The 14654-nt window shown below is 34.1% G+C and overlaps 1 protein-coding gene across 3 annotated transcripts in view; it reads left to right on the forward strand.

Moving 5' to 3' along the window:
• Positions 1–14654, forward strand: part of PCDH7 (protocadherin 7) — a 508591-nt gene that overhangs the window by 155575 nt on the left and 338362 nt on the right. The gene's annotated exons all lie outside the window — the stretch shown is intronic.

A 14654-nucleotide genomic window follows, 5' to 3' on the forward strand; every position in this document is an offset into this window, starting at 1 on the left:
TATTTTCGCACTGTTCTAAAATAATTTCACCAATCTCCAGCCCCACGACAACTATTTCCACTTAATCCTGCAAGAATTGAATTCTATTTATTTTTGTTATTCTATTGATATGTGGTAGTTGCCTAAATTTGCAAATATCTTTTAACAGTTTTAATTTCTCAGCATAATCTGTATCTAGAATGAAAATAATTTTTTATCGTTACTCATCTCTTTTATGATTTTTCAATATATTTTCTCAGAAAAAGGTTGAGTGACTTCATATAACTCTTGTTGCCATTCACTGTTTTTCAGTTGTATCTGACTCTTGTGACCTTATTTGGGGTTTTCTTTGTAAAGATCCTGGGGTGACTTGCCATTTCCAGGACATGATTAAACCATTTTCAGGTGGTATAATACAGTTTGTATTTCTGACATGCCTAGAATTTGGATTAACGGACCTAGATTTTAAAGAAATTGCCACAATTTTCTGAACCTCCCCTAGTTGTCTTTGCTACTGAATTGTGTTAATAAGGTTTTGAGCCTAAGAATGTAGTTTCAAAATTGAGGCCTTATTTATTATACTCAAAAGACAAATGTCAAAAGAAATAAAGAAGCCTCAAAGAACCATAAAAACAGTTCTAGAAGTTTGGCTGTATGACAGATTAAACCTTACACGTGAAAGGATTCTACTTGTTATTTCCAGGATTTTTACTCAAAATGAGCTCAGGGATTGGGCTGCCATCGAAGACTTTTGGATTTTAGTTTGTAGAGTCTCAAGATAAAGAGCACTTCTTATTTTTTCTAAGTGGGCAAGGGTACAGCAGTTTCCTATCACCCTGGAAATTTTGACATCATAGGAATTTTCTAAATCTACCAGCCATTTGACCATGATTACTGAAAATTATTGGTTAACTTCTTCTTAAATATTGATTGTTGGAGGTACAAATTATGGGGGTCTATTGGGATGAGTGTCATTCTGAAACTGACAAAAGACTTAACAAAGGCACAGGAAGCCACAGGATGTATATAATTGAATACAAGTAGTCCAGGCTATCTGGAACATAGAGGACATGAAGGGGAAAACCAAAATACAAGACTTGACATTTCACTTGTTTCAGACTACTTATGAAATCTCAACTCCTTATCCCTCATGTCTTTCAGTGCTTGAACAAAACCTTAATCTTAGCTATTTTTCAGTTTTGTGAAAACAACTTTACTCTAGTTATTAGCTTCTTTGATTCCTACAATTAGCCGTGTCTCCATTAGTCCTTAAAAAATCTACAATAACAAAAAATTTCAATTGTTCTAACCTTCTCTGACAACTTTTATCATATATTAGTGATAGCAAACCTTTTAGAGATGGAGTGCTGGGCCCCTCCCTGCCACCAAGTGCCAGGTGTGCCCTGCCCCCTTTTACCCCACATAGGGAAGGGAGAAAGCATTTCCTTGGGCTGGTAGTAATGTGAAAAAATGCCATCAGTTGTGGTGGAGAGGAGGAGGGGAGCAGCTTCACCCAAATCCCTTTTCCTTTCTAGTAACAAACTCTGGGTGGAAGGGGGTGGTTGTGGTTATGTGTCCAAAGATAGCACTCATGCCATCTTTGGCACCTATGCCATAGGTTTGCCATTACTATCTTATGTTTCATCACCTTTGTGGTTAAATTCTTTGAGAAAACTGTCTAAGGTTGATGCTCCTATTTACTTTCACTCTTTTCTGACATCATAATTTAACTGAAATAGCTCTCTCTAAGGATCGCTTTTTATAAAATAAATTTTCATTTATATTGTTTGTTTTTACATAGCCTGTATTTCTCCGATATTCCTCACCTTTCTAGAGAGTCATTCCATTTAACAAAGAATAGTTTTTTGAAAAAAAAAAGCAAAAAGGGATGAGGATAAAGAAGAGGGGGAAAAAACCTGTCAAACCAATCAATATTTCAAAATTATATGAAAATATTTTCAATGTTTCACATTATAGTAAATGAGTAGGAAATAATGTCTTCTCATATGTCTTCTCTAAGGTCATGCTCTTTTTGGTAGCATTTTTGTAGCATTTTCTTTTGATTGCTTTCTGGTAGTTCTTTCTAGTTACACCATCTATCTATCTATCGATCTATCTATCTATCTATCTATCTATCTATCTATCTATCTATCTATCATGCTCTCTTGATTCTTCTTATTTTACTTGTATCAGTTCAGGTAAATCCTCCTATCCTTTGAATACATCATTATATCCTAAGAGTACAGTAATATTCCATTGTATTCATGTTACAGATTTTTTTTTATCCATTCCCCTAACAGGGAACATTGGCTTTATTTCTATTTTTTTTGCTGCCAAAAAAGTACTTGTTTCAATATTTTGATGAATATAAGGATGTTCTTTTTTATCAATGGCTTTCTTGGAGAATATTGCTTGCAATAAAATCTCTAGATCAAAAGGCATAGACAGTTTAGCCATTTTATTTGCATATAGATGGCTTTCCAAAATGGTTATACCAATTTGTAGTATGTCTATTTTTCTATATCCCCTCTAAATCATGATTATTTTAGTTTTTTTTTATCTTTGGCAATTAACTGGGTGTGAAATAAAATTTCAGGATTGTTTTGATTTGCGTTTCTCTTATTATTGTCAATTTGAAACATTCTTTCATATGACTAATTTTTTACAATCCTCATTTTGAGAATTTTTGTTGTTATCTTTTGATCATTTTTCTACTAGTTATTCACTTTTGGTCTCAGATATATGTTAGTTATCTCTGGTATTTGTTACATATCAAACTCTTATGTATAAGATTTGATACACACAAAAAGTTGATATATTTCCTTTCCATCTAGCTTTTTCCCTTCTCTGATGTATATTAATTTTGTTTGTGTAGTCTTTTAAAAAATTTCATGTCACCCCAAAATATATATTTTATATTTTGTAATTGCCTCTATCCCTTCTTTGATTAGAAATACAACTCCTATCCACAGTTGTGAAAGGTACTTCATCTGCTTCTCTTCTCATTTATTTTAAGATATGATCTTTAATATTTAGATAATTTTCTGTCGATTTTAGATTTATTATAGAATTTAGTGTAAGATATTAGTCTTAACCTAATTTCTGCTATTTTCCAGTTTTCCCAGTGGTCCTTATTAAAAATAGAGTTCTTTTCTAAGTAAACTATGAATTTGAACTTATCACACTTGATCTTTTATTTGCCAAAATCTGTTGAAGAATTTTAAAATTCTTCAATATATCTAAATACTCATAAGCTTTTGCCACTGCAAATTATCCTCTTTTCTCAGGTTTTCCCTTCTTTGTAGGTTTTTCTGATACTTCATTCTTATGTTTCTTCTACTTCTTCTTTGACCACTCCTCTACCTATTTTGCTAGATATTTTATCCAGGTCATACCTACTAACTGGGTGCTCCAAAGTATTCCTACTGAACCTCTTCTCTATTCCCTCCATACTCTCCTTCTTGGTGAGCCCATATGTATCCAATTCTATAAGATCAATGATCATTTTTCTATAAAAAATTCCAAGATCTCTGAATTCTTGCTTCTGGTTTCCAATCTCATGCCATCAATTTTATCTAAAATATCTCAAAATGGATGTCCTATAGGCATTTGAACTAATTTTAATCCCAATATGGCCAAAACAGAAATAATTTTCTTTCTGCTCAAATCATTCATCTTCTGAACTTTACTCTTACTGCTGATGAATATCACTATCCCAAGCTCACGACCTTCATTCACTGAATTTACTCCACTTACAAAATCTATTGAAAAGTTTTGTCATTTCTTCCTTTACTACATCTCCTCTGTGTATTTCCTTTTTTTGTCCACTGACATAGCTACCAACCTGGCATAGGCCTATATCACCCCACATCTGAAATAATTCAGTAACCATCTGATAGATTTTCCTTCCTTAATTCTTAGCTTAACTCTTCACTCAATCCATTCTTCTCTAATCTTTCAAAATGACCTTCTTGATGAGAAGTTATAACCAGCTCATCCCTTCACTAAATGCAGTGGTTTACTATTACCTCTAGAATAAAATATAAATCTCTAAGAGGTATAATCTTTCTAATACTTTCACAACCTTCATCCTTCCTAGTATAAGGGGGAAAGGAGGTTCATTTTAAAAGGGTTGGGCTAGATTATTTAAGAGTGTCGTCACTAGGAATTTATATTTATTCCGAAGAGATTTATTTACAATTAATTTAGAAAATGTAGAAAGAGTGAAATAAGAAAATCAGAGAGAGGATAAGGTAAGTCTCTCTTGCTGTTGGCTTTTTTCAGAAAATCCAGCAGTTAAGAGTCAGCTTTTCACTCACCACATGTCAGTTCAAAGGAAGAGATTTTAGAACAGTCACACCAGGAACAGGGTCTCGGGTCCAGCCTCCACTCCAAAGAATGAAGAACTGTCTCCAGTCTCCACTTCCAAAGAATGAATTGCCCCTCACAGGAAGTGACAGCTCCTTTTAAAGATGTTTCTTTTATGTCACTTCTTTGTCTTCCCCTAATTTTACATCTAACAATCATAGCTGAAGCTTTGCTTTAAGACTGCCCAGGGGCAGTTAGCTTAATTTTGATTCATCACCCACTATTGCATACATGGGTCACAGACCTCCCACTAAATGATTAAGTGGGATGTTTACAATTTTGGTGATTAGGTCTAAAAATGGGCAGATCTCCATACTCAACTTTTAAGTAGGGCATTTACACTTTTGTTAATTTAATTCTAAAAATAGGCATGGGTTACACTTTTAATCTTCATAATCAGGGGAGAGTTAATTTTAATCATCACACTAGCTTTTTAGTTTTAGATGTTCCTCTCCTCCTCATACTGCATGGTACAACGATTCTATCACTGTGGAACTTCCTTTTAAGATTTCCTTCCCATAACACTGTTTATATTTATAACTTCAATTATTACAAGTCGTCTCCCTATTAGAATGTGAGGTCCCTGAGGGACTCTATTTTTGCCTTTTTTCTTGTCCCCAGTACCTAGCACATTGCCTGGAACATAAGTATATAACAGAGACTTGTTGACTGATAGACAAACCTTTGTGTTTCTGTTTCTGGGTTTTTTGTTTATTTGTTGTTTTTTTTTTTAGCTTGTTTGAGTTTGCTCTTACTACTGTAGTCACAAATCCATTTCATTATATTATCACACAACCTATATTCAGCATTTCTTTCAAAGTGATAAAAGAAATTTTGTTGGATGTCTTTCTGAAATCATTTAGGAATATACCTCCAGAAAATTATTTACATAAGCCATTGAACATGGCAGGGTTAATTTTAGGATTATAGATTTGTATTTTCCTACTAAAATAAACATGAGGGGAGTCATGCTATTATAGCCAGGACTGAAACAAAGTGACTTCATGACACTGATTTTTAAACAACTTCTTTTATTTGCAATCATAGTATCCATGTTCCTCACTCATATTGTGAGTTTTTGCATCGGTCTTACATTTTAAACTTCTTTTTTCTTTTCTATTCTTTCTCTTCTCATATGATTTCTTTCCTCCCAACTCCTGTGTCCCGGCTGGTACTTTTTCCTCCAACCCAACATTCAACCTCTAAAATGAGTCATCTGCATCAGAGTGAGTGGTTACATTTATTCATCATCTCCTGTGTTCATTGCCCTGTGCTAGATCTTTAGAGATACAAAGTAAATAATACTCACTCATATTCCCTAGGGGGCTTACAATCAAGTCGCCAAGATAAGGCATGTGCAAAGATAAAACAGAGCAATGAACAATGTTCATTGAGAGTTTATAGGAGTGCAAAATTACTTCTAACTGCAGGAATCAGGGAAAACCTCTTTGAAGGGGTGCTATTTTAACCAAGTCTTGAATGATGAATAGGATTTCAATAGGAGAAGATGTATTAAGGAAAGAGAAATCCAGACATAGAAAAAAAAAAGTGTGTAAACAAAGGAATGGCTGTGGGAAACTGTCGGTCATGTAGCCCCACTAGAAAGTGAGGATGGCAAACAATCTCATTTGTCTGGAGAATAATATGTTTCAAAGAATAATAGAACACAAGACTTTGAGAAGGTAGGGTAGCACTAGTTTATAGAAAGCCTTGAATATCAGGCTGACAAATCTGGACTTTATTTAATTGGTAATTGAAGAGAAGGGAGACATGATTAGATCTGTGCATAAGGAAGATGAATGTAGCAATGATGTATAAAATATATTCATAGTAAGCAGTGAGTAATCCCATCATGACTAATGTAACATATTACAAAATTGTAGAGAAGGAAGAGACCTTAAAGACTATCTAGTCCTACACCTTAATTGCATTTATGAGAAAACTTCAGGCTAGAGGGAATGGTTTTGATGGTAGTGTGGGGAATCTCTTCCACAGTATACATAACCACCTCATTGCCTATTTCAGAGAGAGCATTGTGATGACAAATAATGCCTTAGAGAGGCATTGGAGCAAGTGGAGATACTATGTATTTATGCCTTTGTAAAAGTTAGTTGATGTCAATTGGTTAAAATGCCTGGGGTGCTAGTCACTGGTGACTAAAAGTGGGGTAACACACTTGAAATGGTGGATTGAGCTGATGGGATTAAGGGATATTCCGCCCACCCCCCAAGAATATCCCTAGAACTCTGAGAGCTGATGTGGCCAACATGTCTCTGTGACAGTATTGAGCTCTTTGAGATCTGGGTTTGTGTTTTGCCCTTGGTTATATTCCTATTGCTTAGTCCAGTTCTTGGCACTTAGTCAGTGTTTAATGGTGGAGTTGGCATTAAGATCCAGGTCTTCTGAATTCATAGCAATGGCTTGAGCAAGGACACACATTTGGTTAGTTGAAAAGCTAGTTTTAGACCTCAAGTTTTAAGATTTACAAGTTAATTCCTCTTTTTTTCTTTACTGCTCAGTAGAGTCAGATGGGATGGGATTGGCAAAGTGACTCAAGATATGGAAAAGTGATGAAACAGAATTTGAAGCAGGAGGTTTAATCTGGGAAATCCAGACAAAATTCAAAGAAATTTAACAACAGTATATACCTGAATAGAGTAAGAATATCATGCCTTTCCTCTCAAACATTTTTTTAGACTGAAGTTCATATCCATTACATGTAAATTCTCCAAGCATGTGTAACAAGTTTCTGGCTATTTTTTCTTGGCATTCTAATAGAAATATTTGTGTAGAAACTTCACATACAAACAAGCGTGCTAAGCAGCTTTTGGTAATTGTGGACACAAAATCCTTTCTTGTTTCAGAGAAATTGCCAAAGGAATGTTGCATAATTTATGGATATCAGAGGGAGAAAAGAGTTTCTGAAAGAGAAACAAAGCTGATTTTTCTTTCTAGTGCCTAAGGCGAGTTCTGCTAGTCATTCTGTCCTTGTCACCACTTGTAAACTCAAGCCTAGGAAGGTAGCTTTTTGCTACCAAACAGGCAACTGTCAATTATCTACAGTGACAGATGCAACTAGAAACTCAGAAACCAAAGTGTGGATAATCCTGAAGTCATACATTTGGTACAACTCCTTGATAACCTTGATGTTGAGGAATTGAGCTGATACCCCTAGTGCTTTCCCTCTGAATGACGTCACATTTATTCTGTATATAACTTGTAGGCAAATAGTTGTTCATGCTATTTCCCAAATTAAAATGTGAAGTATCTGAGGGCAGAGATAGCATTTTTGCCTTTATTATATTCTCATGTCTTAGTATGGTGCCTAGCACACAGTAAGTGCTTAAAAGCTGCTTGTGGACTAATTAACCTTTTATATTGTTTGAAGTAAGATTATAGGTAGTATATACAAATTTATTTTTCCTTTGCAATCTAAATATATAAAGTTTATAGATCTAAACAAATTTTATGTGGGTTTTTTCTCGTTACTTCAAAATTATATTTCCCTTTATTTAATTTTTAAATATATGTAGACATATTTTTTTAATTTAATGATACATTTTGGCTTGGGAGGCAAACACCCAACAAATCATACTGTAATAACATTTATGTCCTGGTAAAAGACTATTTACTAATTATTAACAGATATCCAGGCTATATTCTTTAAATATGTTCTTAATATATTGACCATTATATCTTCCTAGAACTTTGCTTAATATATTTACATTATGTTCTTTTGGCCATGATTTCTTCATTCCACATAATTTCACATATCTTGTGTCACTAAATTCTATGTAATCATTTTTCCTTCATGGGAAAAATATATTATATTTTATTTATTTACCATAGTTTTTTTACCTATTGCTTAAGAATTGCCAATGATTTTTTTCAGCTCTTTTCATATCATGAATTTTGCTTAATATTAATCATAATATTAATTCTGCAAATACATAATAGCTACATACCAAAGGTAGATAACACAGAAGATTTTGGAGGAATCCGGCAAGTAAATTAGAAATTATCAAAAGTAATTTGGACATTTAGGTGACATGCAAAAAAAGAAAAAAAGATAGAGTGCCAAGATTGAATTCAGGAAGGCCTAAATTCAAATTTGGCCTTAGACACTTACTAGGTTTGTGACCCTAGGCAAATCACTTAGCTATGTTTGCCTCAGTTTCCTGCTCTATAAAATGAGCTGGAGAAGTAAATGGCAAACTACTCCAGTATCTTTGTCAAGAAAACCCCAAATGGGATCATGGAGATCTACAATCTACACACTAGAGAGTATCATGAATTCATTACTATAATAACTAATTTCAGATCGATTCAACATGGTAGGAATCAAATAAAAGAAATCTTGTTTTTCAGAGGTTAAACTCATTATTTTCAACAATGCTGAAATTTCAGATTAGTCACAGTTCATCCCTTAGGACAATATGTGGATATATGGGAATTATTAGATCTCTTGAGGTCTTAAAATATCTCTGTAATTCACAGAAATAAAGATTAAAAGCCAGTTCCTAAGTCATCACCATTTCTATAGTGAATATGTTTTAATTTATTCTGATTTGAGAGGCCACAATAGATAGTTATTCTCAGAATCTGGAGGACCTGGTTCATTTTCACACACTTTCCATGTGTTTGCATATGGTACAGAAAGTGAGGAATCAATGATGGATCTGAAGTTGTGTGCCTGGGTGATTGGAAGGATTGTTTTGCCATTAACAAATATTGGGATTTTAGAAAGAAATGTCTTAGAAAAGATTTTATCTTTTGGGAAAAGATAATGAATTTTGTTTGGGACATGTTGACTTTGAGATACCTGCTTGGGCAGAACTGGAAATGTCCAATAGGTAGATAGTGATTTAGTCTGGAAATATAGATCTGGGAATCATCTGCATAGGGAAGATAATTGAACTCATGGGAGATAATGAAGTCATCATGTAAGGGAGTGTAATGAGAAAGAAAAAAAAGGCACAGAACAGAGACTTAGGATAAGGGTGGGGCATGGGTGATGCCCAAGTAAATGGACAACATCAGCAGCTAGACAGAGGGGAGAACCAAGAGAGCAGCAATCCCCAAAACACTGAGGGGAGGTAATATTCACTTTGAAAGAAGTAGTCAAAAGTCTAAATTGCAGTAAGGCTGTGCCTTGTATACAATAGTTGTGCAATAAGTCATTGGTGATTGACTGTTCACACTGTGTTCTTGCAAGGGGAAGACAGACCCTAGAGAAGTGATGTGGAATGTGTCTATATGTTCCTGTCAGGTGGATGAATCACCTAAGGGGAAAATAGTAACTATATTTTAGTCTGATTGTATGACTGCTCAGCAGAGGTGTTTGAATTTTGCCAGAGACGAAATTCTCATTTTGAAGAATTAATATATAGTTCCAGATTAGGAGAACAGTTTAAAAATTGCCTGATATTTTTAATGTATGTTAAAATTTAGATCTGTCAATCAAACTGCAAACTGGTGTTCCTATGAGGGCAAGTCACTAAATGCTTTCCTTAAAAAAGCTTAACATTGAAGTCATATTAGTTATTATTAATAGTTATTATCCATCATTATGTGACTTGTAAAATTCATCATTTTTCATTACTTTTTAAAGAGTGCTGTCAGCCTTTAAGAAAAAAATCATGCTCCGTAAACTAAAACATCATGATACCAATATTTTTGAATATTCATTCTTAAATATGTCTCACCTTCCATAATCAAATGGGCATTTTAAGTAGTTTAATATCGCTCCTTATTTTTGAGGGGATATTGGCAGGGCAATGAAAGGAACTCATAATTTATCATTAGAGGATTTGCATTCGAATCTTGTGTCTGCCTCTTTTTAGTTGTGTAATATTGATCAATTCTAAAGATTTCACTGGGTTTAACTTTCCCCATCTGTAAAATAAAAGGTTTGGGCTCTAAGACTATGATATCAACAAAAATTATTTTTAAATTTTGAAACCTTCTGTTTTTGTAGCTTATCTTTCAGTTATATTCCTGCATGTACGGATTCATACTAAATGATCTGAGTCTTCCTGATTCTTATATATGTATGTAGCTAAATAGTCACCTCTCTTAAAGAGCTCTGTTTTTATTGCAGGAAATATAGAGGAAGTTATGAAAAGCAGAATTATTGACATTAGTTCATCTCTGAATTTCAAAATACAAGAAAGACTTCATTTAAATTTCAGCCTTACTTATTCTGTAATCTCTAGTCTGTGAGCCTCAGTTTCCTTATCTGTAAAACAGAAATACTTTTACATTACCTCATATGGTTTTTGAGAAGCTTGTTGTGAGATGATATTTAAATATCAGGCTATTATCATTTTAAATTATGGCTTCCTGCTATAGCTCAGTGGAAAAAATCTCATCTTTCTTTTCTGCTACATACAGTGTAAAACTGTCAAACTTTAGAAGAGGGTTGTGAAGTTTCTCCACAGTTGCTGGTTGACAGATGCTTTTGTCTGTAGTCCTTTACTTTTGATTTTAGTTTGAGTTCACTTTTTTTTAACTTTAATAAGTTTTTATCTCTAGAACCTATTCCCCACATATTGAAGGATTCTGTACAGGAATGATAGAGTAAGAATATACTAAATCAAAAGAATGACAAGGACCTTGCCACCATTTTTTGGTCAGTGATGTAGAACAATGAGTTCATCTTGAATTCCTTCCGACAGCACTGCCTTGTTAAAAAGCACAGAGCCAGCTAGCTGAGTACCAGCAGTGGTAAGGTGGCAGCATATTGCATTGATCACACTAAAGTGCGCCAGCTTCTGGTTGAGTTTGTGGGAAAATTTATTAAGGTTTCAGGAGAGGAATAACTTGATTGTCAAGGTTAAGAGATACATTGTCAAGAATCTGTTGATGGAGAGGAATAATGTTTTAGACTATGGGCAACTCAGAAAAAGTTTAGGTAGAATGTTTATTTGATTTCTCTTCCCTTCCCTGCCAAAGGAATGGAACATGATATAAAGACTGCCTCTAGTCATCATCTTTCATAGGAGGTCCATGTTCTTCTGACTACCCATCCAAATTGTTTTTGCTGCTATTTATGCCAATCAATAAACATTTATTAAACATATACTATGTACCAGGCACTGGGCTAAGCATTAAGGATACAAAAAAGCAAAAGATTGCCCCTAACCTCAAGGAAGTCACAAACTCTTTGCTTAATTGTGACTTATTAATTCTTGCCCAGTAGCCTATTCCATGTTTTTCTATATAAAAGATTAATCTTTGACTTGTTAGTGGGTCTATCAGTGATGGAGTCACAAAGTTGGTCTGATTGTTGTCACTTAAGACATTTGATATGACTGCTACTCATCAAACTAGTCTGTCCACTGCTTTTATGTCCAGAAATCGTAGCTATGCCTCATTAGTATACATTGTCCTTCAGTGTGCCTGCAAGTTATTGTTGTTCTTTTCTATCTGCCTCCCTTATTATTTTCTTGTTTCATCTCATTATACAACAGCTGCTCAGATATCCTGTTGTTACATATTTTCCTTTCATGTCCAGTAGCATCTGTTTTGTAGCAAACATGGCTTGAGTGCCAGTACACTAGCTGTGCTCCAGGACATTATTATTAGTGGTCTTATAATACACTGAGTTTTAAATAGATCCATTAGTGATGCTGGCATCATATCTGTAGTGTACTCAGGTTCCATAAAAAATAGATTCCTCACTATAGACCTTTAGTTTTGTCAGTGGTTTGATGGCTCATGTGTAACATTCTATCTTTAAATCTCCAAGATGATAGAGTGCTTTTTGATTTTCTTTTTATTTGCATATTAAAATCTAGGTAAGCATGTTAAATGTAGCAAATAGATTGTAATCACTCATCTTTCTTTTTCTGGCAAACAATTAGCAAGAATCCTTCCAGATTTCTTCCATACTACCCCCGCCCCCCGCAAAAAAAAAAAAAGTCTGTGGCTTCATTGTTATTCTTACTCCTTTTACTAACATCTTAGTGGACAATCTTCATGAGTTGTGGCCAAAATATTAACTTTTCAAATATCTATTGCCCTAGGGATGAGTCTGTCCTAATTCAACTAGGATATTCCTTAAATGAGAGGCACAGAGTCAGTCTTTTTTAGGGCTAGCTGAGAACGAACCTCCTGTGATCTTATTCGACTAGCACTGATATTTGAGAAATTAGGTTTTTTCCATATTGAAGTGCTTGGCCAGTATTGGTCCAAATGTCAAAAATTCAGAGGTTCTTGGAGGATACAGGGGAAGCTTTATTGTGGCAAGAGCTAGCTGATTAGACCAGGAAGGGTATAGCATTTAAAGGAAGATTTGGGTGAGCTTTTATTGGGGTTGTGAGCATACTTAGTTTCAGTTAAATGGGTTAGATGTTTAACAGCTAGAAGAACAAGATGTCTTGCGGTCAGATCCCTCTATGCATTTGAGACACAGTCTTGGGACACAATCTAGGGGCACAGCCTAGGTCCTGAAAAGATAGATGGGAACAGCAAGACAAACAGGATGTGGCTGCTCTCTTCTATGCGCTCAGAACATAGCCTATGATGGCTGCCAGGCAAGAAGTGGGACAGTTATATATCAGTATTACCAGAAAAGTGATGTAATGGAGCTCTTCTGAAATATATGAAATTCCGGATAATTAAATGAAGTGATTACCATGGAAGGCATTTAGCTTGTACTGTATAGCATGACACTTAAGAGAGAAGGGAGGAAAGGAGTAAGTAACTATTAAGTGTCTATTGTGTACTAGAAACTATGCTAAGCTTTTTAGAAATATATCCCATTTAATTAAAAACGGCCTCTTGAATATTTTTTATTCTATTAATTCACAGCAGTTCCACTACATCACAAGATTAACTTGTATTACTCAAAGTTTCCAAATAAAATAATTTAGTTCAATGATTTATCAGCTCAATTATGAGGAACATTGAATTTCTATCTTTCTCTCTTCATTGTCTTAGTATGCTAAAAAGGCAATAGGAACCTATGCTGTACCTTTTCTACTTTTTCTTTTAATCACAATCCTCTTGAAATATATGTATCTTCTACTTTGTAATATGAGTCGTGGGAAATGGAATTGAATATGCAAAATTTTGTTGTATAGATAATGCTGGAAGGATGCAATTTCAGAAGAATACCTCTGCCATTAAAAATATCTTCATATTTTTTCATACACAATTATTAAGGACTAGGTTTTCCTGGAAATTAAATGAAACTTTTGTCATGTACCTTTTTTGTAGATAGTACTTCTTTATGTAAAAGAAAATGAACTATTTTTACACGAATAAAAGAAAGTGAATAAAGAATTTAAAAATGAGTATTGGTGGGGAAAAGTAGAGTAAGATAATATGCTACAAAATGTAGCACCTGAATACACTAACAGTCACTTAATTCAAACCTCACTTGGAGGAAGAATATGAAAACCTTACTTGAATGTGACAAAAAAGTTGTTTGCTCTCCATTTTAAGAAATAGGGGTATAAGAAAAAATAAATGGAGGTTAATATTATACATTGACTTTATTTGTACCTTTATTACATACTTATGCCAAATAAAGTTCAGCTTTGAATATTGTATTTTGTCCACTGAAACTTAGCATATGAACAAAATGTAAATGACATTTAGTGGGGAAAATAGAAAGTCAGTGAGAACCTTATTTTTTTTCTGTTACTATACATTTACTTGCTCTTTAAAAGGAAAGAACCAAGAACAGGAAAAACTATCATAATTACATTGTCCAAAAATGTCTTATTCATTTTAGAGGAAAGTCTTTTATTGCCAAATAACACCTTTTCTAGTATTTCATTTATATGTGACTTCAAATGACTTTGTCATTGGTTGGCATCTTCTTCCCCAAGAACAGCTCCCTCTGCTAAAATTATCATTTTCCCATTCTTCCATCTTCAAACCCATAATGTCCTCTATGATTTTTCCTGTTTCTTTTGTCCTTTCTGTCACTGAAGGGCCTTCTATATCCATAGTACAATTCTTATTGGTTTTCGAAGATAGGATATCCCTTCTTTTCTTCTGCTTACCACCTTTTTTACTGTTTGGTAGAAGCCTATGTGAGGTAGTCAAAGGAGAAGGATTCTTGGAGAAAGGGATAATAGTGTAGTAGAAAATATTTTGGCTGTGTTTCTTTATTCTTTGCAAAATCTTTCATTGTGTCTCATAATTCTGTTCTTTGATTTTTACTAGGTATTTTAGAATTTTTGTCATTGTCATATGTTATTCTCTAGCTTATATCATCAGTTATATTACAAATTCCAAAGGATTTAGGAAGAAGATAAGATAATTAACATGATGTCAGCCACACACCAGCCATT

The sequence above is a fragment of the Monodelphis domestica genome, chromosome 6 (assembly GCF_027887165.1).
Source record: "Monodelphis domestica isolate mMonDom1 chromosome 6, mMonDom1.pri, whole genome shotgun sequence".
In the NCBI taxonomy this organism is placed as follows: domain Eukaryota; kingdom Metazoa; phylum Chordata; class Mammalia; order Didelphimorphia; family Didelphidae; genus Monodelphis; species Monodelphis domestica.